Source organism: Hemitrygon akajei, unplaced genomic scaffold, assembly GCF_048418815.1.
Source record: "Hemitrygon akajei unplaced genomic scaffold, sHemAka1.3 Scf000036, whole genome shotgun sequence".
NCBI classification, from domain to species: Eukaryota; Metazoa; Chordata; class Chondrichthyes; order Myliobatiformes; family Dasyatidae; genus Hemitrygon; species Hemitrygon akajei.
The window spans coordinates 4,943,015-4,966,988 of NW_027331922.1; the positions used below are offsets into that span (position 1 = coordinate 4,943,015).

The 23,974-nt window shown below is 50.0% G+C and overlaps 1 long non-coding RNA gene across 1 annotated transcript in view; it reads right to left on the bottom strand.

Moving 5' to 3' along the window:
• Positions 1-520: 520 nt before the first annotated feature.
• Positions 521-23,974, bottom strand: part of LOC140720088 (uncharacterized) — a 78,941-nt gene continuing 55,487 nt past the window's right edge. Inside the window, exons 3-4 of the long non-coding RNA XR_012097099.1 lie at positions 3,461-3,574; positions 521-602 (exon numbers count right to left, since the gene is read on the bottom strand). This is a non-coding gene — a long non-coding RNA (uncharacterized lncRNA). The remainder of the gene's footprint in view (positions 603-3,460; positions 3,575-23,974) is intronic.

The following is a 23,974-nucleotide window of genomic DNA, read 5'->3' on the forward strand; positions in this document are numbered from 1 at the left end:
AGCCTTGGTTTCGTTGACAGATCTGTACTTCGTTTCCATCTCAGTGAACTGATGACGGAGATTGCTGTGCCTTCGTTTAAGATCGGACAGATTAGAGTTCAGCGCAGAGAGATTCTTAAGACAGCTTCTCTGGGAGAGTTCCGGATGGGAATTTTCCGATATTGTGGATTCACACACTCCAGGATCCAGACACAGAGTGATGCTCTCTCTGTTCCGTCCCATCTCTCTCTCTGGGATTCAGACACAGATTGAATCCACATCCACAACGTCCCATCACACTCTCCTGGATTCAGTGCCAGAGCGAAACGCGCTCCATGCAATGGCATCACACTCGCTCGGTCAACCACAGAGTGGATCACCCTCCATACCATCTCTTCACACACTCCCGATGTCAGACACAGAGTGACGCTTCCTCTCTTCATGCCTGCCCTGTGATGAGGAGCGGGTGAAAGAGGGGGATGATGTCTTACCTCTTCTGCTAGTCAACAATTCGCAGATTTGAGCCTTGGTTTCGTTGACAGATCTGTACTTCGTTTCCATCTCAGTGAACTGGTGACGGAGATCGTTGTGCATTCGTTTAAGAGACTGACGAATCTGTGATACTGAGAGAGATGGTGAAGGATGTTTAGCGTTTACAGTGACACGTGAGTCAGCGTCACGCTACCGAACGGGTCACAGAGAGTGTTGTGTCAGTGTCACGGTGAAGGGTGTCACAGTGTTGAAATGTGCTGCTGACACAGTGGGAGGCGCCGGCACCACGTTGAGGGGTGTGTCTGTGTCAGTCTGAGGGGTTATTAATGCCCTGGTAAACGTTTTTCTGTTGTTACAATGGGGTCTGTGTCAGCATCGTGGTGATGATTGATTCCCTGTCTCAGCGCGGGGCATGTTCGAGCTGCTGCGCGGGACAAGTGGGGGCTACTGTGATAGGTGTTTCTGTGCCCCGTCGAGAGGTGTGCCGGGCCACAATGCAGTGTATCTCGATGACAAGGCGAAGGATATTTCAGGTGCGGGAAATGTCAGAGTGAGGGGTCTGGTTGTGTCATGGTGTGTGGAGTATCGGTGTAATGTGTGGTTGTTGGTCTCATTGAGAGGAGTGTGTCTGTATCATTGTGAGAGGCATGTCATGGCCACGGTGTGTGTCCGATTGTCACGCTGAGCTGTGTGTCAGTGTCACGGAGAGGACTATGTCGGTGTCATTGTGAATTTAGGTCTATGTATCAAGGTAAGGGGTTTGTCTGTGTCAGGGTGAGGTCTGGGTAATTGCCTCAGTGAGCGGAGCATCGGTGTGATGTTGAGGGGCGATCTTGTCTCGGACAGGGGTGTCACCTGTGAGTCCTTGTCTCGGTGGAGAGCTGGGCTGGTCACGTTGAGGAGCCTGTAGGTGTCAGTGGTGGCTTAGAGTCACGGTAAAGGGCGTGTCGGTGTCACTGCGGTGTGTTTCGCCTTGAGACAGGTTGTCTGGGAGAGACCTGGGTGGGAAATCTCAGATATCTGGGATTGAAAGATTGAGTTTAACTCATGGACATTGGCGTTGGGTCCTGTTCATCAGCTGATTTTCTTCCCAAAGGAGTATGTAGTTCGGTCAGAGGTGATCTGAGATGGTGAAGGATGTTTGGCGTTTATAATGTGTCAGCGTCAAGCTACTGAGCGGGTCACGGAGAGTGGTGCGTCAGTGTTACAGTAAGAGGTGTGCTGGGCGCCACCGTCAGGTACGTGTCTGGGACGCACTGAGGGGTATATCAGGTTACGAGCGAGGTTTTCGTCAGTGTCACGATGGGAGATGCGTCAGTATCGCGGTGATAGTTGATTCCCTGTCACACCGACTCGGTGTTTCAGTGAGAAACGCGTAGCTGTCATTGTGATAGGTGTTTCTGGTTCAATTTGAGAGGTGTACCGGGTCACATCGCCGTGTATCTCTATGTCGCGGTAAATGATAGGGCATTGAGGAATGCAGTAGAACAGAGTGATCTAGGAATAATGATGCATTATTCCCTGAAGGTGGAATCTCATGTGGATAGGGTGGCGAAGAAAGCTTTTGGTATGCTGGCCTTTATAAATCAGAGCATTGAATATAGGAGTTGGGTTGTAATGTTAAAATTATACAAGACATTGGTAAGACCGAATTTGGAGTATTGTGTACAGTTCTGGTCACCGAATTATAGGAAAGATGTCAACAAAATAGAGAGAGTAGAGAGGAGATTTACTTGAATGTTACCTGGGTTTCAGCACCAAAGTTACAGGGAAAGGTTGAACAAGTTAGGTCATTATTCCTTGGAACGTAGAAAGTTGAGGGGGGGGGACTTAATAGCGGTATTTTAAATTATGAGGGGATAGATAGAGTTGACGTGGATTGGCTTTTTTCCATTGAGAGCAGGGGAGATTCAAAAAAAGAGGACATGATTTGACAGTTAGGGTCAAAAGTGTAAGGGTAACACGAGGGGGAATTTCTTTACTCAGAGAGTGGTAACTGTGTGTAACGAGCTTCAGTAGAAGTCGTAGAGGCAGGTTCGATATTGTCATTTAAAGTATAATTGGATAGGTACATGGACAGGAAAGGAATGGAGGGTTATGGGCTGAGTGCGGTTCAGTGGGACGAGATGAGAGTAAGCGTTTGTCACGGACCAGAAGGGCCGAGATGGCCTGTTTCTGTACTGTAATTGTCATATAGTTATATGGTTTCTGGGTCCATGTGAGAGGTGTACCGGGTCACATCCCGGTGTATCTCTATGTCACGGTGAGAGATATGTCGGGGTCACAGTGCGAGGTTTGACGGTGTTACAGTGAGAGACTCACCAGTGTCATAGTGTCCGATGTATTGGTGTGACAGCGGAAAAAATATGTCGATGTCACGGTGAGGGGTGTGTTTGAGTCACGGGGAATGACCTGTTGTGGTCACGGTGGATCTGTCGCTATCACAGTAAGTTTAGTGTTGTTGTCACGGTGAGGACTGAGTGGGTGACGCTCTGAGGGGCTTGTCGGTGTCACGGTGAGTGATGCGTCATTATGACGGAGAGGGGTATATCGGTGTTTCCATGGAGTGGCTTTTGCTGTCATGATAAGAGATGAGTCGTTCTCAAAGTGATGGACGTGTCTGCGTCACAGTGAGGGATATGTCTACGTCACAGTAATGGATGTGTCCACATCACAGGGTGTGACATGTCGGTGCCACGTCGAGAGGCGTGTCAGTGTTATATTGAATCGTTATTACAATAGGTTGTGTGTTGGTATCAGGCTGAGGGATATGTCAGTTTCATGTTGAGGGATGTGTTGGTGGGGGTTGTGTCGGTGTCACGGTGAGCGTTGAGTCGTGGACATGCTGAGAGACCCGTCAGTACCACAGTGAGGGGTGCCTTGGTATCACAGTGAAAGGTGTTTCTGGGAAGTGTTGGGAATGAGTCGCTGTTACAGTGGCCATTTTTATTCTCTGCGGTGTGGTCGTTGCGACCTGTGTGAAACTCACCATGAATACTCCAGCAGATACCCGTGATAACGAGGGCCGCTGTTAAAACACAGATTAGCCATATGCGTCGGTCTGATCGGTCTCTCCTTGTTGGTTGTTCACTGCCCATGTAGTCTGTGGAAAAATCGGGTCCCTGTCTTTGTCAATCCATCGTCATATTCCCAGATCTACCCCACCCCTGCTCTTCCCATCCTCTGAGTTTAAATCGCATCCTTTCGCTGAGCGTAAATTACAGAGCAGAACAGACGCTTCGTCCCAAATTTTTTGCCACACAAATTATACTTAATACCTAAATCGTTTTTGCCTTCACGGTTTATTTCCGTCCAATCCCTGAACATAAAAGTGACAGTCTAAGAACCAATGAAACGCCTCCATCGATTTTCCTTCACCACCACCCCTGGCAGCACATTCCAGTCACCCACGCTCTCTGTGTAAAAAAAAATCTTGCCCCTCACCTCTCCTGAAAAGATCCTCCCTCTTCCCTTCCATTTCGTGGTATTAGCCAATTCTCTCCGGGGGAGAAATGCACCGGTTGTGTTTTGTGTTTGGTCCCTTCGTCCTGCAGTATCGCAGAGTCGTTTGGCTGTATTCATGTGTATTCATGTATGGTTGCATTGCAATGCAACGTATTGAATTGAAACCGTCTCTTCTCTACCGGTTTCACCTGCTTGGGAAGGGAACCCAAAGCAACATATATCCGAATCTGCTTTCACTACGGATCGCCTCATCTTCCCCACCCTGCTTCCATTCTAACTCACAGAACCATGCTCAGCGCCAGAGATCTGACCGGTGAGACTTTCCTCACTCCGAAACTTCCGCGAATCGCTGCTTTTTAATGCGCACTCGCCCAACATTTACCTGGCTCCTGATCTCTGCTTGGAGACGCCGAAACCGTGTGTCTGTTTGACTCAAACACAGAGGGAGGCTCAATCCATACCATCCTGTCTACCATCCCGGAGTGAGACACAGAGAGAGGCTCCATCCACAACGATCCATCACACAATTCCCTGAACATGCATGGAGTGCAGCTCATTCCAAATTGTCCTATCGCTCACTCCCGTGGTCAGACACAGAGTGAAGCCCAGTCTTCCCCGTCCCAAAGCACACTTCCAGGGTCAGAGAAGAAATGAAGAAATGATACACACTGACTCGTCGCACATAACGGGAGTTAGACATCGAGTGAAACTCACTCCACACAGTCGGATCACAAGCTGCCAGGGATCAGCTACAAAGAGAAGCTCCATCGACACCTTCTCATATCACGCTCTTGGATTCAGATATTTTCTGAAGCTTCCATCCCTGGGCTCAATCGAGGCACAAGCTACGGCACTCAAAGACAGATCAAAGCTCCCTTCCTCCCCTCTCACCAATCCCAAGTCCTTCTCGGATTGTGTGTGTGTGTGTGTGTGTGTGTGTGTGTGTGTGTGTGTGTGTGTGTGTGTGTGTGTGTGTGTGTGTGTGTGTGTGTGTATGTATGTGTGTGTGTGTGTGTGTGTGTGTGTGCGCGCGCGCGCGCGCGCGCGTGTGTGTGTGTGTGTGTGTGTGTGCGTGTGTGTGTCTGTGTAGATGGTAGGCTGCGGGATGAGGGTGGAAGGGGAGGATAGTGGAGGTGATAGAAAGGTTGTCAGGATTGTAGATACTATGCAAGTGGTGTGGAGCCACACGACCGGCCTCTGCATGGAGAGTTCTGAAGAGGCACAGATCGTGTGGATAGATATCCAGTGAAAGGGGAGAGAGGTAACTCCAGACGTCATCTCTCCACATACGCCCCACAATTGCTTGCGACACAGACTGGATGGGGAAAGTTTAGCACATGGATTGTATCTGAGAGACGGAGAGCGGCGTAAGGAAATTACGGTGCGTTGAAGAGGTAGAGCGAGTGTGTGAAATAGACGCGGTAGAGCAAAAGAGAAGACACTGGAGGAAGAAATGTGGAGTGTGCTAGAGACAGAGCGAGAGTGAACAATAACCACTGGCCCGTCGAACATACACGACCGGGGACAGAAACAGTGTGAATCCCCCTCCACACCGTCCCATCACACGCTCCCGGGGTCAGACACAGAGTGTATCTCCCTCCACACCGTCTACATCACAAAATCCCGGGGTCAGACACAGAGCGAATCTCCCTCCACACCGTCCCGTCACACACTCCGGGGTCAGACACAGAGTGAAGCTCCCTCCACACCGTCCCGTCGCACACACCCGGGGTCAGACACAGAGTGAATCTTCCTCCGCACCGTCCCTGCACATACTCCTGGGGTCAGACAAACATTGAAGCTCCCTACACACCGTCCCTTGACACACTCCCCTTTCAGCCACAGAGTAAAGCTCCCTCCGCCCCGTCTCATCACAAGCTGCCCGGGACAGAAACAATGTGACCCTCTGTCCGCACCGTCCCATAACACGTTCCCGGGGTTAGACAAGGGAAGCTCTCTTCACACACTCTCGCTCTCTCTCACACATTCACGGAGTCACAGAAACACAGAAGCAGAGAAAACCTACAGCACAACACAGGCCCTTCGGTTCACAAAGTCATGCCGAGCATGTCACTTCCTCAGAAATTACTGGGCTGATCTGTAGCCCTCTATTTTTAAGATGCTCCATGTACCAGTCAAAAAGTCTCTTAAAAGACCCTATTGTACCCGCCTCCACCACGGTGGATTTATGTTTGCGGATGAAGATTGGAGGAGTTGTGGATAGAGTTGTAGGTTGGTCGAAGGTTACAAGGGGATATAGATAGGCTGCAGAGTTGTGCAGAAACAAATGGCCGTTGGAGTTCAGTCTGAATAAGTGTGAGATAATGCATTTTGGAAGGACAAACCAGATTACTGAGTACAAGATTAATAGTCAGATACTTTAGAGTGTGGATGAACAAAGGGAGATACATCCCTCAACATGAATATATATCCCTCAAAGTCACTGCGAAAGTTGATAGGGTATTTAAGAAGGCCTATGGGATGCTAGGCTTCATAAACGGGGGGATTGAGTTCAAGAGTAGAGAGGTCATCTTGCAACTCTACAAATCTCTGGTGGGACCCCTCTTAGAGTATTGGGTTCATTTCTGGCCACCTGATTATAAGAAGGATGTGGAAGCTATGGAGAGGGTGCAAAGGAGATTTACCTGAATGTTGCCTGGTTTGGAGAACAAATCATATGAAGCAAGGTCAACAGAGCTGGGACGTTTCTCTTTGGGGCGTAGAAGAATGAGAGGGTTGATAGAGGTCTACAAGATTATGAGAGGCGTGAGTAGGGTGGATATTCAGTTCCTGTTTCCAGGGCACTAATAGCAAACACCAAAGGACGTATGTACAAAATTAAGGGACGGAAGTTTAGGAGAGACATCAGGGGTAAGTTTTTTACACAGAGGATTTGAGTGCCTGGAATGACTTGCTAGGGATGGTGGTGGAGGCTAAAACATTATGGGTATTTAAGAGCCTATTGACCTGCACATGGATGAAATAGAAATGGAGGGTTCTGGCATAGTGTGGGTTTAGTGCTTTTTAAGGATAATGGTCGACACAACATGGAGGGCTGTAGGGCCTGTACTGTTCTGTGGTTCAATGGTTCTATTGTTTCCGGTAGCCCATTCTACGCACTTATCACTCTCCGAGGAAAAAGAAAACTTAGGTCATAAAATAGTATAGCACATACAGGCCCTTCAGCCCACAATGCTGTGCCGACCCATAACCCTGCCTGCCATATAAACGCCTGCTAAAAGTCCTCCATAGATCTGTCTCGTAGACTCCAAAATGTTACTATTATACCTGCCCTCCACCACTGACTTAGGCAGTGCATTCCACGCAGCAACCAGTCTCTGAGTGAAAACTTTCCTCTAATATCCCCCTTGAACTTCCCACGCCTTACCTTAAGCCAAGTCCTCTGTACTGAGCAGTGGTGCCGTGGGGAAGAGGCGCTTGCTGTCCACTCTAACTATTCCTCTTAATATCTTGTATACTTCTATCATGTCCCCTCTCATCCTCCTTCTTTCCAAGTGTAAAGCCCTAGCTCCTTAATCTCTGATCATAATCCCGTACTCTCTAAACCAGGCAGCATCCTGGTAATCTCCTCTGTACCCTTTCCAATGCTTCCACATCCTTCCTATAGTGAGGCGACCAGAACTGTGCACAGTACTCCAATTGTGGCCTAACCAGAGTTTTATAGAGCTGCATCATTACATCGCGTCTCTTAAACTCTATCCCTCGACTTATGAAAGCTAACACCTCATAAAATTTCTTAACTAACCATCTACCTGTAAGGCAACTTTCAGGGATCCGTGAAGATATACCCCCATATCTCTCTGCTCCTCCACACTACCAAGTATCCTGCCATTTACTTTGTACTCTGCCTTGGAGTTTCTCCTTCCAAAGTGTACCACTTCACACTTCTCTGGGTTGAACTCTATCTGCCACTGCTCAGCCACTTCTGTATCCTATCAATGTCACTCTGTAATCTGTGACAAATCTCTACACCATCTACAACACCACCAAACTTCGTGGCGTCTGCAAACTTGCCAACCAACCTTTCTACCACAATTTCCATGTCGTTAATAAAAATCACGAAAAGTAGAGGTCCCAGAACAGATCCGTGTGGGACACCACTAGTCACAATCCTCCAATCTGAATGTACTCCCTCACCACAACCCTCCACCTTCTGCAGGCAAGCTCAAAGAACTCTATAAGGCTTGTTAAGCACGAACTGGCCTTCATAAAGCCATGCTGACCGGCTGCTCCTGATCAGACCATGAATCTCTAAATGCCATAGACCTTATCTCTAAAAATCTTTTCAAAGCTTTCCCACCACAGACGTATGGTTCACTGGTCTATAATTACACGGACTATCGCTACTACCCTTTTTGAACAAGGTGACAACATTCGCCTCTGTCCAATCCTCCGGTACATTCCTGTGACGAGGACATAAAGATCCTAGCCAGAGGCTGAGCAATCTCTTCCTCGCCTCGTGGAGCAGCCTCGAGAATATTCCGTCAGCCCCCGGTGACTTATCCGTCCTAATGTATTTTAACAACTCAACACCTCCTCTCCCTTAATATCAACATGCTCCAGAACATCAACCTCAGTCATATCGCCCTCACAGTCATCAAGATCCCTCTCATTGGTGAATACCGAAGGGAAGTATTCATTGAGGAACTCGCTCACTTCCGCAGACTCCATGCACATCTTCTCAGTTTATCTCTAATCGGTCCTATCTTTACTCCCGTCATCCTTTTGTTCTTCACATAATTGAAGAATGCCTTGGGGTTTTCCTTTACTTCTTCGCCAAGGCCTTCTTATGACGCTTTCTTGCTCTTCTCAACCCCTTCTTAAGCTCCTTTCTTGCTATCCTATATTCTCAAAAGACCCATCTGATCCTTGCTTCCTAAACCTCATGTATGCTGCCTTCTTCCACCTGACTAGATTTTCCACTTCACATGTCACCTATGGTTCCCTCACCCTGCATTCTTTATTTTCCTCACCGGGGCAAATTTATCCCTAACATCCTGCAAGATATCCCTAAGCATCGATCACGTACATAGTACATTTCCCTGCTAAAACATCATCCCAATTCACAACAGCGAGTTCTAGCTTTCTAGCCTCATAATTTGCCCTTACCCAATTACACATTTTCCTCTCCTCTCTGAATCTATCCTTTTCCATGAAACTGCTAAAGGTCGGAGAGCGGTGATCACTGTCCCCCAGATGCTCACCCCTGACAGATCTGTGACCTGACCCAGTTTATTACCTAATACTAGATCTAGTATGGCATTCCCCCTCGTCGGCTTGTCAACATACTGTGACAAGAATCCATCCTGAACACACTTAAACTCTGCCCCATCTAAACACGTGGAACTAATCAAGTGCCATCAATATTAGGAAGTTAAAGTCACCCATGATTACAAAGCTGCTATTTTTGCACCTTTCCAAATCTGCCTCCAATCTGCTCCTCCGTATCTCTGCTGCTAGCAGGTGGCCTATAGAATACCTCCAGTAGAGAAACTGCTCCCTTCCTGTTCCTGACTTCCACCCATACTGACTCAAAATAGGATCCTGCTACATTACCCACTCTTTCTGCAGCTGTATCGTACCCCTGACTAGTAGTGGCACCTCTCCTCCCCTTTACACCCTCTCTATCACTTTTAAAGCACTGAACTCCAGAAAAATTGAGAATTCGTTCCTGCCCTGGTGACAGCCAAGTCTCCGTAATGCCCACTACATCATAATTCCATGTATGTATCCAAGCTCTCAGTTCATCACCTTTCTTCCTGATGCTTCTTGCATTGAAGTACTCAGACATTAGCACTTCTACCTTACTACCTTTATACCTTTTATTCTGCTGCTCTTCCCTCAAAGCCGCTCTGCCTTTACTCCATATACTATCGCTCCGGGTTCCAATCCCCTTGCAAATTAGTTTATACTCTCCCGAAAAGCCATTTCTTCTTGTACTGTGCAGTGGTGCCCCGGGGAAGAGGCGCTGACTCTGCACTCTATCTATTCGTCGTAATATCTTTTATACCTATATCATGTCTCCTCTCATCCTTCTTCTCTCCAAAGAGTAAAGTCCTAGCTCCTTTAATCTCCGATCATAATCCATACTCTCTAAAGCAGGCGGCATCCTGGTAAATCTCTTCTGTACCTTTTCCAATGCTTCCACATCTTTCCTGTAGTGAGGCGACCAGAACTGGACACAGTACTCCAAGTGTGGCCTAACCAGAGTTTTATAGAGCTGCATCATTACATCGCATCTCTTAAACTCTATCCCTCGACTTATGAAAGCTCACACTCCATAAGCTTTCTTAACTCCCCTATATACCTGAGAGACAACTTGCAGGGATCTGTGGACGTGAACCCCAAGATCCCTCTGCCCCTCACACTACCAGGTATACTGCCTCTTACGTGTACTCTGCCTTAGAGTTTGTCCTTCCAAAGGGCACCACCTCACACTTCTCCGGGTTGAACTCCTTCTGCCATTTCTCAACCCACTTCTGCATCCTATCAATGTCTCTCTGCAATCTTCGACAATCGGCAACACTATCTACAACACCAGCAAACATTGTGTCGTCTGCAAACTTGCCAACCCATCCTTCTACCCCCACATCCAGGTCGTTAATAAAATCACGAAAAGAAGACCTCCCTGAACCTATCCTTTTGGACACCACTAGTCGGAACCCTGTAATCCGCAAAGTGCTCTCTCCACCATGACACAATGCTTTCTGCAGGCAAGCCAGTTCTGATTCCAGCTGGCCAGTCTTCCCGGGATCCCATGCCTTCTGACGTCCTGAATCAGCCGTTCGCGGAACCTTCTGAAATGCCTTGCTAAAATCTATGTAGATCACATCCACTGCGCTACCCTCAACTACATGCCTGGTCAGCTCCTCAAGGAACTCTATCGCGCATGTAAGACACGATCTGCCCTTCACGAAGTCATGCAGACTGGCTCTGATCAGACCATGATTCCCCGAATGCCCATACGTCATATCTCTAAAAGAATATTTTCAACAACTTTCCCACCAAAGACGAAAGGGTTAATGGTCTATAATTACACGGCTTGTCCCGACGAGCATTTTGGACAAGGGGACAACATTCGCCTCCCTCCAATTCTCCGCTACCATTCCAGTTGGCAACGAGGACATAACGATCCTAGCCAGAGGCTCAACAAACTCTTCCCTCGACTCGAGGCGCTGACTGGGGAATATTTCTTCGGGCCCCGTGGACGAATACGTCCCGATATATTTTAACAAATCCAACATCTCCTCTCCCTTGATATTAACATGCTCCAGAATATTTACCTCGCTGATATTGTACTCACCGTCATCTAGTTCCCTCTCATTGGTGGATACCGAAGAGAAGCGTTTATTGAAGGCCTCGCTCACTTCCACATACTCCAGACACATCTTCCCACTTTTATCTCTAATCGGTCCTATTTTCACTCCTGTCATCCTTTTGTTCTTCACATTATTGAAGAATGCCTTGGGGTTTTCCTTTACCCTACTCGCCAAGGCCTTTTCTTGTCCCCATCCTGCTCTCCTCAGCCCATTCTTAAGCTCTTTTCTTGCTACACTATATTCCTCAATAGACCCATCTGATCCCTGCTTCCTAACCGTCAAGTATACTACTTTCTACCACCTGACTAGAGTCTCCACCTCACTTGTCAACCATGGTTTCACCATGGTTTCACTTCACCCTAGCCATCTTAATATTCCGTACCGGGAGATTTTATCCCTAACATCTTGCAAGAGATACCTAAACATCGACCACAAGTCAATAGTACATTTCCCATAAAAAAATATCATCCCAATTCACACAAACAAGTTCTAGCTTTATAGTCTCATAGTTTGTCGTTCCCCAATTAAACATTTTCCTGACCTCCCTGATTCTATCCTTTTCCATGAGGGAAATGGAGGGAGATAAACTCTCTATCTGACCCGGGAGTGTGTGATGCAACGGTGTGAAGGGAGCTTCACTTTGTGTCTGACCCCTGGAGTGTGTGTTGGACGGAGTGAAAGGAGATTCTCAGTGCGACTGACCCCGGGTGTTTGTGATGGGAGGGTGAGAGAGAGAGAGAGAGAGAGAGAGAGAGAGAGAGAGAAGAGAGAGAGAGAGAGAGAGAGAGAGAGAGAGAGACAGAGAGAGAGATCGCCTCAGCACCGTCCGGACCAACACTCCCAGGATCAGATATTACTGCAGCTTCCTCCAGACCGTCAAATCACAAACACTTCCCTGGTCAGACACAGTGTGAAGCTGCCTCCACTCCGTCTCAGCACGCAGTCCTGCGGTCAGACACAGAGTGAAGCTCGCACGACACCCTCCCGTTAATCAACACGGGGTCAGATACAAGATTGAAGTTCCCTTCACACCGTTTCATTACCCACTGCCGCGGACAGACATAGAGGTGAATCTCCCTCCACATAGTCCAATTGCACACATACCCGGCGTCTGATGTAGAGTGAAGCTCCTATCACACCGTCCCATCACACATTCCCGACGTCAGGAACAGAGAGAAGCTCCCTCCACACTGTCCGGTCACACAGTACCGGGGACAGACACAGAGTGAATATCCCTCCACAGCATCCCATCACACACTCCCGGGGTCAGACACAGTGTGAATCTCCCTCCACTCCTTCCCATCACACACTCCTGGAGTCAGACACAGAGTGAAACTTCCTCCACACCGTCCCATTACACAGTCCCGGGGTCAGACACAGAGTGAATCTTCCTCCACACCGTCCCTCCACACAATCCCGGGGTCTGACACAGAGTGAATCTCCCTCCACACCGTCCGATCACACACTCCCGGGGTCAGAAAGAGAGTGAGACTCCCTGAACACCGTCCCATCACACCATTCTGGGGTCAGACCCAGAGTTAAACTCCCTTCCTCGGTCTGCGCGCCACTCACTTCTCGATGGAGACCGCGAGTCCGGTTTTACGATCTGCACATTCATGTAAGTCTCGCTGTCGTCCATCCTGTCGAGGATCCTCTGCGTCTCTGAGCTCAGCGAGACAAACAAACACCAGATGAGCAGCTGATAAAGAGAGGAGCCGAGAACAGGGGGAGGTATTTCCGGAGAGGAGAGATTTGAGGGTGTGAGAGTGATTGTCTGGACTGATGAGATTGGGGGGGGGGGTAAGAGTAGTAAGAGTGGGGAGATACAGAGTTAGGGGAAGGTTAGGTCGGCGGAAAGGGAGACGTGGGATACTGGGGTCGAAAAGGGGGAGCGGATTGAAAGAAGGAGATGGCGAGAAGTGTGGATAGACCAGGGTCCAAATAGAGAGGGTGGACTCCTGCAGAGAAATTCGGGGAGAGTGTGAGAAAATATAGGACGAGCTGACTAGGGAAAGCAAAAGGAAAATGGAGAGAGAGACAGGGAAACGGACAGGGAGGGGTTGAAGGAACAGAGGGGGAGAGGACGCGCTACAGAGAGGGAGGAAGCGTGCAGGGAAGTGAAGATTGAGCGAGATGGAAATGACAGTTGGACGGATATAGAAAGAGAAGAATGGAGAGATAAAGGAATGGAAGGGGGGAAGAGTGAATGCTGATGAGTGAACATGGATGGAAAGATGGACTGATGTCTTGTCACTTATTCAGAGCCTTTATTGTTAGATAAATTTGCAATGAATTCCCCAGCCTCCAGTTGATTCCCGGTTTGAGTGTCAGCGCTCCCGTTGCTCTGCTTATCGCCGGGGCTTCAGACCCTCTGTGCTCTGGTAACCACGGCCCCGAGACCAGCAGCAACAGGTTCCGAAGTAAGCGAGCCCCCTCCCTCCGAGAAGACGTCAGAACAATAGATTGCCGTTTTTAGACTGTTCAGTACTTATCAAAGAAGGCACATATTTAGATACCGAAGTTCACAGTAAACCAACATACGCTGCGCGGTATCTGAGGTTTGACTCTCTTCACCCATTGGAACTTAATCTGGGGGTTGTCAGTATTTCAGAAAAGTATTGAAAGCGTGCGACTACACTGACTGGGCCGTCTCACAGACAGAAAAATAAAAATAGCAGCGACGACAGCCCAGTACGTGCAAATCAGCAGCTCTCTCAAAACACTCTCCATCACCTTCTGTCTATCATTTTCTCTCTCTGCGTCTCTCATCTCCCCTCACTATCCTCCTATTTCTCTCCCATGAATGCGTCTAACCGCTTCAACTTTGCTCCTAACTACAGCTCACTCCATTTCCCCCCACAACCTCTCTGTCCACTGCCTTTATATCTCATTGTCCACCTCACTAAGACTTCTCTTTCCCACTCCCCTCCCGCTCTACCCCACTTTCCCTCTTCCCACGCTCTCCCGCTCACAGTGAACGTTACCGGTTTGAAATGTGACCGGGCCGTCTGTCCCGCTCCCCTCCCTCTCTACTCCACTTTCCCTCTTCCCACTCTCTCCCGCTCACAGTGAACGTTACCGGACTGAAATGTGACCGGGCCGTCTGTCCCGCTCCCCTCCCCCCACACCGTCCCATCACACACACACCCGTTGTCCGACACAGACTGAATCTCTTTCCACACCGTCCCATCTCACACTCCCGGGGTCAGACACAGAGTGAATCTCCCTTCACACCGTCCCATCACACACTCCCGGGGTCAGACACAGAGTGAATCTCCCACCACACCGTCCCATCCCGCACTCCCGGGGTCAGACACAGAGTGAATCTTCCTCGGAAACGACACACCACACACTCCCGGGGTCAGACACAGAGTAAATCTCTCTCGGAAACGACACACCACACACTCCCGGGGTCAGACACAGAGTAAATATCCTTCCACACCGCCCCATCACACACTCCCGGGGTCAGACACAGAGTGAAACTCCCTCTGCCCCGTCCAATCACACACTCCCGGGGTCAGACATAGAGTGAAACTCCCTCCACACCGTCCAATCACTCAATCCCGGGGTGAAACACAGAGTGAAACTCAATATACCCCGACCCAACACACTACACACTGGAGCAGAAGCAGATTGAATCTCCCTCCACACCGTCCAATCACACACTCACGTGGTCAGAAACACGGTGAATCTACCTCCACACCGTCCCATTACACACACACGGGGTCAGACACAGAGAGAATCTCCCTCCACACCGTCCCATCGCTCACCCCCGGTGTCAGTCACAGAGTGAATCTCCCTCCACACCGTCCCATCACACACCCCCGGTGTCAGACACAGAGTGAATCTCCCTCCATACCGTCCCATCACACACTCCCGGGGTCAGACACAGAGTGAATCCCCCTCTGCACCATCCCATCACACACTCCCGGGGTCAGACACAGAGTGAATCTCCCTCCACACCATCCCATCTCACACTCCCGGGGTCAGACACAAAGGGAGTCTCCCTCCGCCCCGTTCCATTCCACAGTACGGGGGTCAGACACATGGTGAAACTCCCTCTACACCTTAAAATCAGACACTCCCAGGGTTAGACACAGAGTGAAGCTCCCTCCACAACTTCCAATCACACACTCCGGGGGTCTGTCATATGAGAAGCTCACCAGACACCGTCCCATCACACACTCCCAGGCTCGGATACTAAGTGAATCTCCCTCCACACCGCCCCATCACACACTCCCGTGTATGACACTGCGAAAATCTGCCGTCTCGCTCTCTGATAATACAGTACCGGATTCAGAAACAGTGCGAATCTATCTCTTCACTCCCTCTATCCTCTCTCACCAATCACCAGGTTTTCAGCGATCCTCAACAGTGAGAACATTGAACATTGTATTTGTCTCAGAGATAATATGTGAGTGAGACCAGGGGTAGAACTGAGGAGGTAGGGGGAGGGAATAGCGGGCTGTGGACAGGTGGTGAGTATGCAATCACTGGTAGTAAGTGGTGTGAAACCACACGACCGGCCTGTACACACAGAGACGTAGAGAAGCTGAGACCGAGAGATCGTTATCCGGTTGAAGTGAGCAGATGTAACAGCAACGGTGTGCAAGGTGCTTGACCCCGTGTCTGACGCCGGGAGAGTGTGATGGGACAGTGTGGAGGGAGCTTCACCATGTGGTTCACCCCGGGAGTGCGTAACGGGACGGTGTGGAGGGAGATTCTCTCTGTGTCTGACCCCGGGAGTGTGTGATGGGACGGTATGGAGGGGATTCACTCTGAGTCTGACCCCGGGAGTATGTATAGGCAGGTGTGGAGGGAGATTCACCATGTGTCTCACCCCGGGAGTGCGTAACGGGACGGTGTGGAGGGAGATTCTCTCTGTGTCTGACCCCGGGAGTGTGTGATGGGACGGTGTGGAGGGAGACTCACTCTGTGTCTGACCCCGGGAGTGTGTGATGGGACGGTGTGGAGGGAGACTCACTCTGTGTCTGACCCCGGGAGTGTGTGATGGGACGGTGCGGAGGGAGATTCACTCTGTGTCTGACCCCGGGAGTGTGTGATGGGACGGTGCGGAGGGAGAGTCACTCTGTGTCTGACCCCGGGAGTGTGTGATCGGACGGTGTGGAGGGAGATTCACTCTGTGTCTGACCCCGGGAGTGTGTGATCGGACAGTATGGAGGGAGCTTCACATTATGACTGACCCCGTGAGGGTGTGATGGGAAGGTGCGGATAGATTCACTCTGTGTCTGACCCCGGGAGTGTGTGATGGGACGGTATGGAGGGAGATTCACTCTGTGTCTGACCCCGGGAGTGTGTGATCGGACAGTATGGAGGGAGCTTCACATTATGACTGACCCCGTGAGGGTGTGATGGGAAGGTGAGGATAGATTCACTCTGTGTCTGACCCCGGGAGTGTGTGATGGGACGGTATGGAGGGAGATTCACTCTGTGTCTGACCCCGGGATTGTGTGATGGGACGGTGTGCAGGGAGATTCACTCTGTGTCTGACCCCAGGAGTGTGTGATGGGACAGTGTGGAGGGAGCTTCACATTATGACTGACCCCGTGAGGGTGTGATGGGAAGGTGCGGATAGATTCACTCTGTGTCTGACCCAGGGAGTGTGTGATGGGACGGTGTGGAGGGAGATTCACTCTGTGTCTGAACCTGGGTGTGTGTGATGGGACGGTGTGGAGGGAGCTTCACCATGTGGTTCACCCCGGGAGTGTGTAACGGGACGGTGTGGAGGGAGATTCACTCTGTGTCTGACCCCGGGAGTGTGTGATGGGACGGTATGGAGGGGATTCACTCTGAGTCTGACCCCGGGAGTATGTATAGGCAGGTGTGGAGGGAGATTCACCATGTGTCTCACCCCGGGAGTGCGTAACGGGACGGTGTGGAGGGAGATTCACTCTGTGTCTGACCCCGGGAATGTGTGATCGGACGGTGTGGAGGGGATTCACTCTGAGTCTGACCCCAGGAGTGTGTGATGGGACGGTGTGGAGTGAGAATCACTTGTATCTGACCCCGGGAGTGTGTGATGGGACGGTGTGGAGGGAGATTCAATCTGCTTCTGCTCCAGTGGGTAGTGTGTTGGGACGGGGTATATTCAGTTTCACTCTGTGTTTCACCCCGGGATTGAGTGATTGGACGGTGTGGAGGGAGTTTCACTCTGTGTCTGACCCCGGGAGTGTGTGATGGGACGGTGTGGAGGGAGTTTCACTCTGTGTCTGACCCCGGGTGTGTGTGATGGGGCGATGTGAATGGCGATTCACTCTGTGTCTGACCCCGGGGGTGTGTGATGGGACGGTTTGGAGGGAGATTCACTCTGTGTCTGACCCCGGGAGTGTGTGATTGGTCGATATAGAACATAGAGCAGAAAACAGTTCTTCGGCCCACAATGTTCTGACGTCCCTTATACACTGCCGCTCATATAACCAACCAGCGTAAATTCCTCCATATACCTGTCTAGTGGTCTCCTAAATTCCACTAGTGTATCTGCGTCCACCACTGACTCAGGCAGTGCATTCCACGCATCTACAACGCACTGAGTAAAAAAGCCTTCCTCTGAGAGATCCTGTCTCTAAGAATATTTTCCAACAGTTTTCCCGCGCAGACGTAAGGCTCACTGGTCTATAATTATCCGGACTATCTCTGCTTACCTATTTGAAGAAGTGTTACACAATTCGCCTCCCTATAATCCTATGTTATCATTCCTGTGGACAACGAGGACATAAAGATCGTAGCCAGAGGCTCAGCTATCTCTTTCCTCGCCTCGTGGAGCGGCCTTGGGAAGATTCCGTCTGGCCCGTGGGACTAATCCGTCCTAATGTATTTTAATAACACCAGCAGCTCCTGCCCCTCAATATCATCATGCTCCAGAACATAATCTCACTCATATTGTCCTCATCCGAATAACGATCCCTCTCATTGGTGAATACAGAAGATAAGTATTCAATGAGGACCTCGCTCAATTGCACAGCCTCCAGGCACATTCTACCTTCACTCCTGTCATCCTTTTGTTCTTCACATGATTGAAGAATGTCTTGGGATTTTCCTTTACCCAACCCTCCAGGACTTTTTATGCCCCCTTCTTACCCTCCTCAGCCGCTTCTTTAGGTCCTTCCTTGTTATCCAATATTCCAAAAGAGACCCATCTGATCCTTGCTTTCTAAACGTCATGTATGCAGTCATCTTCCAGCGGACTTGATTGTCCATCTCACTAGTCACCCATGGAGGCTTCATATTACCATTCTTTATATTACCCACAGGGACAGTTTAACGCTAACATCCTGCAAGAGATATCTAAACATCGAACACATTTCCACAGTACATTTTCCTGCAGAAACTTCATTCTAATTCACACCCACAAGTTCTAACCTCATAGCCTCATAATCTGCCGTCCCATAATTTAAAAATGCTATCCTTTTCCATGAGGGAAATGGAAGGAATTAAACACTATATCAGCCCACGTGAGTGTGAGAAGCAACGGTGAGGTGGGAGATTCACTCTGTGTCTAACAGCAGGAGTGTGTGATGGGACTGTGTGGAGGGAGATTCACTCTGTGTCTGACCACAGGAGAGTGTGATGGCAAGGTGTGGGCAGAGATTCACTCTGTGTCTGACCCCGGGAGTGTGGGATGGGACGGTGTGGACAGAGATTCACTCTGTGTCTGACCCCGGGAGTGTGTGATAGGACGGTGTGGAGGGAGATCCACTCTGTGTCTGATACCGGGAGTGTGTGACGGGACGGTGTGGAGGGAGATTCACTCTGTGTTTGACCCCGGGAGTGTGGGATGGGACGGCGTATACAGAGATTCACTCTGGGTGTGACACCGGGAGAGTGTGATGGCACGGTGTGGGCAGAGATTTACTCAGTGTCTGACCCCGGGAGTGAGTGATTGGAAATTGTGGAGGTAGATCCACTCTGTGTCTGACCCCGGGAGTGTGTGATGGGACGGTGTGGAGGGAGATTCACTCAGTGTCTGACCCCAGGAGAGTGTGATGGCACGGTGTGGGCAGAGATTCACTCTGTGTCTGACCCCGGGAGTGTGTGATGGGACGGTGTGTAGGGAGATTCACTCTGTGTCTGAACCCGGGAGTGTGTGATGGGACGGTGTGGAGATAGATTCACTCTGTGTCTGACCCCGGGAGTGTGTGATGGGACGGTGTGGAGTGAGAATCACTTGTGTCTGACCCCGGGAGGGTGTGATGGGAAGGTATGGAGGGAGATTCACTCTGTGTCTGACCCCGGGAGTGTGTGATGGGAAGGTGTGGAGGGTGATTCACTCTGTGTTTGACCCCGGGAGTGTGGGATGGGACGGTGTATACAGAGATTCACTCTGGGTGTGACACCGGGAGAGTGTGATGGCACGGTGTGGGCAGAGATTTACTCAGTGTCTGACCCCGGGAGTGAGTGATTGGAAATTGTGGAGGTAGATCCACTCTGTGTCTGACCCCGGGAGTGTGTTGGGACGGTGTGGAGGGAGATTCACTCTGTGTCTGACCCCGGGAGTGTGGGATGGGACGGTGTGGACAGAGATTCACTCTGTGTCTGACCCCGGGAGTGTGTGATAGGACGGTGTGGAGGGAGATCCACTCTGTGTCTGATACCGGGAGTGTGTGATGGGACTGTGTGGAGGGTGATTCACTCTGTGTTTGACCCGGGAGTGTGCGATGGGACGGTGTATACGGAGATTCACTCTGGGTGTGACACCGGGAGAGTGTGATGGCACGGTGTGGGCAGAGATTTACTCAGTGTCTGACCCCGGGAGTGAGTGATTGGAAATTGTGGAGGTAGATCCACTCTGTGTCTGACCCAGGGAGTGTGTGATGGGACGGTGTGGAGGGAGATTCACTCTGTGTCTGACCCCAGGAGAGTGTGATGGCACGGTGTGGGCAGAGATTCACTCTGTGTCTGACCCCGGGAGTGTGATGGGACGTTGTGTAGGGAGATTCACTCTGTGTCTGACCCCGGGAGTGTGTGATGGGACGGTGTGGAGGGAGATTCACTCTGTGTCTGACCCCGGGAGTGTGTGATGGGACTGTGTGGAGGAAGATTCACTCTGTGTCTGACACAGGGAATGTGTGATGGGACGGTGTGGAGGGAGATTCACTCTGTGTCTGACCCCGGGAGTGTGTGATGGGACGGTGTGGAGTGAGAATCACTTGTGTCTGACGCCGGGAGTGTGTGATGGGAAGGTATGGAGGGAGATTCACTCTGTGTCTGACCCCGGGAGTGTGTGTTGGGTCTGTGTGGAGGGAGATTCACTCTGTGTCTGACCCCGGTAGTGTGGAATGGGACGGTGTATACAGAGATTCACTCTGGGTCTGACCCCGGGAGTGTGTGATGGGAAGTTGTGGAGGGAGCTTCACTCTGTGTCTGTCCCCAGGAGAGTGTGATGGCACGGTGTGGGCAGAGATTCACTCTGTGTCTGACCCCGGGAGTGTGTGATGGGACGGTGTGGAGGGAGATTCACTCTGTGTCTGACCCCGGGAGTGTGTGATGGGACGGTGTGGAGGGAGATTCACTCTGTGTCTGACCCCGGGGGTGTGTGATTGGACTGTGTGGAGGGAGATTCACTCTGTGTCTGACCCCAGGAATGTGTCATGGGACGGTGTGGAGGGCTATTCACTCTGTGTCTGACCCCGGGACTGTGTGATGTGACGATGTGGAGGGAGCTTCACCATGTATATGATCCCGAGAGTGTGTGGTGGGATAGAGTGGATGGTGATTCACTCTGTGCCTGACCGCGGGAGTGTGTGATGGGACGGTGTGGAGGGAGATTCACTCTGTGTCTGCCCCCGGGACTGTTTGATGGGACGGTGTTGAGGGAGCTTCATACTGTGTCTGACCCCGGGACTGTGTGATGTGACGATGTGGAGGGAGCTTCACCATGTATATGATCCCGAGAGTGTGTGATGGGATAGAGTGGAGGGTTATTCACTCTGTGCCTGACCCAAGGAGTGTGTGATGGGACGGTGTTGAGGGAGCTTCACAATGTTTCTGAATCCGGGAGTGTCTGATTGGATGGTATAGAACATAGAGCATAGAACGGTACAGCAGTGCAGGCCTGTTTTGCCCAACCTTAAACCCGGCTTCCCATATAAACCACATCTTAAATTCTTCCATTTACTTGTCCAGTAGACTATTAAATTTCACTAGTGTATCTGCCTCCGCCACTGACCAGGGCAGGGAATTCCATGCACCACTCTCTGAGTAAAAAACCTTCCTCTGATATCACCCTTGAAATTCCCACCCCTTACCTTAATACCATGCCCTCTTGTATTGAGCAATTGTACCCTGGGGAAGAGGCGATGGTTGTCCACACCATCTATTCCTCTTAATATCTTGTATACCTCTGTCATGTCTCCTCTCATCCTCCTTCTCTCCAGGTAGTAAAGCCCGAGCTCCCTTAATCTCTGATCATAATCCATACTCTCTAAACGAGGTGGAGTCGTGGTAATTCTCCTCTGTACCCTTTCCAATTCTTCCACATCCTTCCTATCCTGAGGCGACCAGAAACGGACACAGTCCGCCAAGTGTGGCCTAACCGGAGGTTTACAGAGCTGCATCATTAAAATCTATCCCTCGACTTATGAAGGCTAACAACCCATAAGCTTTCTTAACTACCCAATATACCTGTGAGGCAACTTTCAGGGGTCTGTGGATATGTACCCCCAGATCCCTCTGCTCTTCGACACCACCAAGTATCCTGCCATTTACTTTGCCTTGGAGTTTGTCCTTCCAAAGTGTACCACCTTACACTTCTCTGGGTTGAACTCCTTCTGCCACTTCTCAGCCCAATTCTGCTTCCTATCAATGTCTCTCTGCAATCTTTGAAAATCCTCTACACTATCATGTCTGCAGTGAGATGCTGAAGATGTTCTATAGGTCAGTTGTTGAGAGCGCCCTCTTCTTTGTGGTGGCGTGTTGGGGAGGAAGCATTAAGAAGCAGGACGCCTCACGTCTTAATAAGCTGATAAGGAAGGCGGGCTCTGTCGTGGGCAAAGTACTGGAGAGTTTAACATCGGTAGCTGAGCGAAGGGCGCTGAGTAGGCTACGGTCAATTATGGAAAACCCTGAACATCCTCTACATAGCACCATCCAGAGACAGAGAAGCAGTTTCAGCGACAGGTTACTGTCGATGCAATGCTCCTCTGACAGGATGAAGAGGTCAATACTCCCCAATGCCATTAGGCTTTACAATTCAACTGCCAGGACTTAAGAACTTTTTTTTAAAGCTATTATTAATGCTTTTGAGTTAGTGATTTAGATGCATATCATATTATTACTGAGTTAAGTATTGTATGTAATGAGTTTTTTGCTACAACAAGTGTATGAGACATTGGAAAAATGTTGAATTTCCCAATGGGGATGAATAAAGTATCTATCTATCTATCTATCTATCTATCTATCTACAACACCACTAATCTTTGCGTGGTCTGCAAACTCGCCAACCCACCCTTCTAACCCCATATCCAGGTCCTAAAAAAGTCACGAAAAGTAGAGGTCCCGGAACCGATCCTTGTGGGACACCGCTAGTCACAGCCTTCCAGTCCGAATGTACTCCCTCCACCACGACCCACTGCATTCTGCAGGCAAGCCGATTCTGAATCCACCTGGCCAAACTTCCCTGGATCCCACGCCTTCTGACTGTCTGAATAATCCTGCCGTGTGGAACTTCGTCAAATGCCTTCCTAATATCCATGTAGATCACATCTATTATCACTACCCTCATCTATATGTCACCTCCTCAACGAACTCTATCAGGCTTTTTAGACACGACCTGCCCTTCACAAAACCATGCTGACTGTCCCTGATCAGACCATGATTCCATAAATGTCCATAGTTCCTATCTCTTAGGATCGTTACCAAAGTTTTCCCAACACAGACGTGGGGCTCACAGGACTAGAATTACCTGGACTCTCCCTACTAGCTTTTTTGAACATGGGGACAGCAGTCCCCTCCCTCCATTCCTCCGATACCATTCCCGTTGCAACGAGGACATAAAGATCCTCGCCAGAGGCTCAGCAATCTCTGCCCTCGCCTCATGGAGCTGCCTGGGGAATATTCCGTCAGGTCCCGGGGACCTATCCGTCCGAATGTATTTTAACAACTCCAACCCCTCCTCTCCTTTAATATCAGCATGCTCCAGAACATCAACCTCACTCATATATTCCTCACCGACTTCAAGTTCCCGCGAATTGGTGAACACCGAAAAGAAGTATTCATTGAGGACCTCCCGCACTTCGAGAGCCTCCAGGCACATCTTCCCACCTTTATCTCCTGTCATCACTCCTGTCCTATCTTCACTCCTGTCATCTTGTTGTTCTTCACATAACTGAAGAAAGCCTTGGGGTTTTCCTTTACCCTGACACGACGACCTTCTCATGCCCCATTCCTGCTCTCCTCAGCCCATTCCCAAGCTCCTATCTTGCTACCCTATACTCCTCAATAGACCCGTCTGATCCTTGCTTCCGAAACGTCATGTATGCTGCTTTCTTACACATGACGAGATTTTCCACCTCACTCGTCACCCATGGTTCCTTCACCCTACCATTCCTAATCTTCCTCAACGGGACAAATTGATCCCCAACATCCTGCAAAAGATTCCTCAAATTTTCTCAGAAGAAAATCATCACAATTCACGCACGCAATTTGTAGTCGTATAGACAGGTAAATTGCCCTTCCCCAAT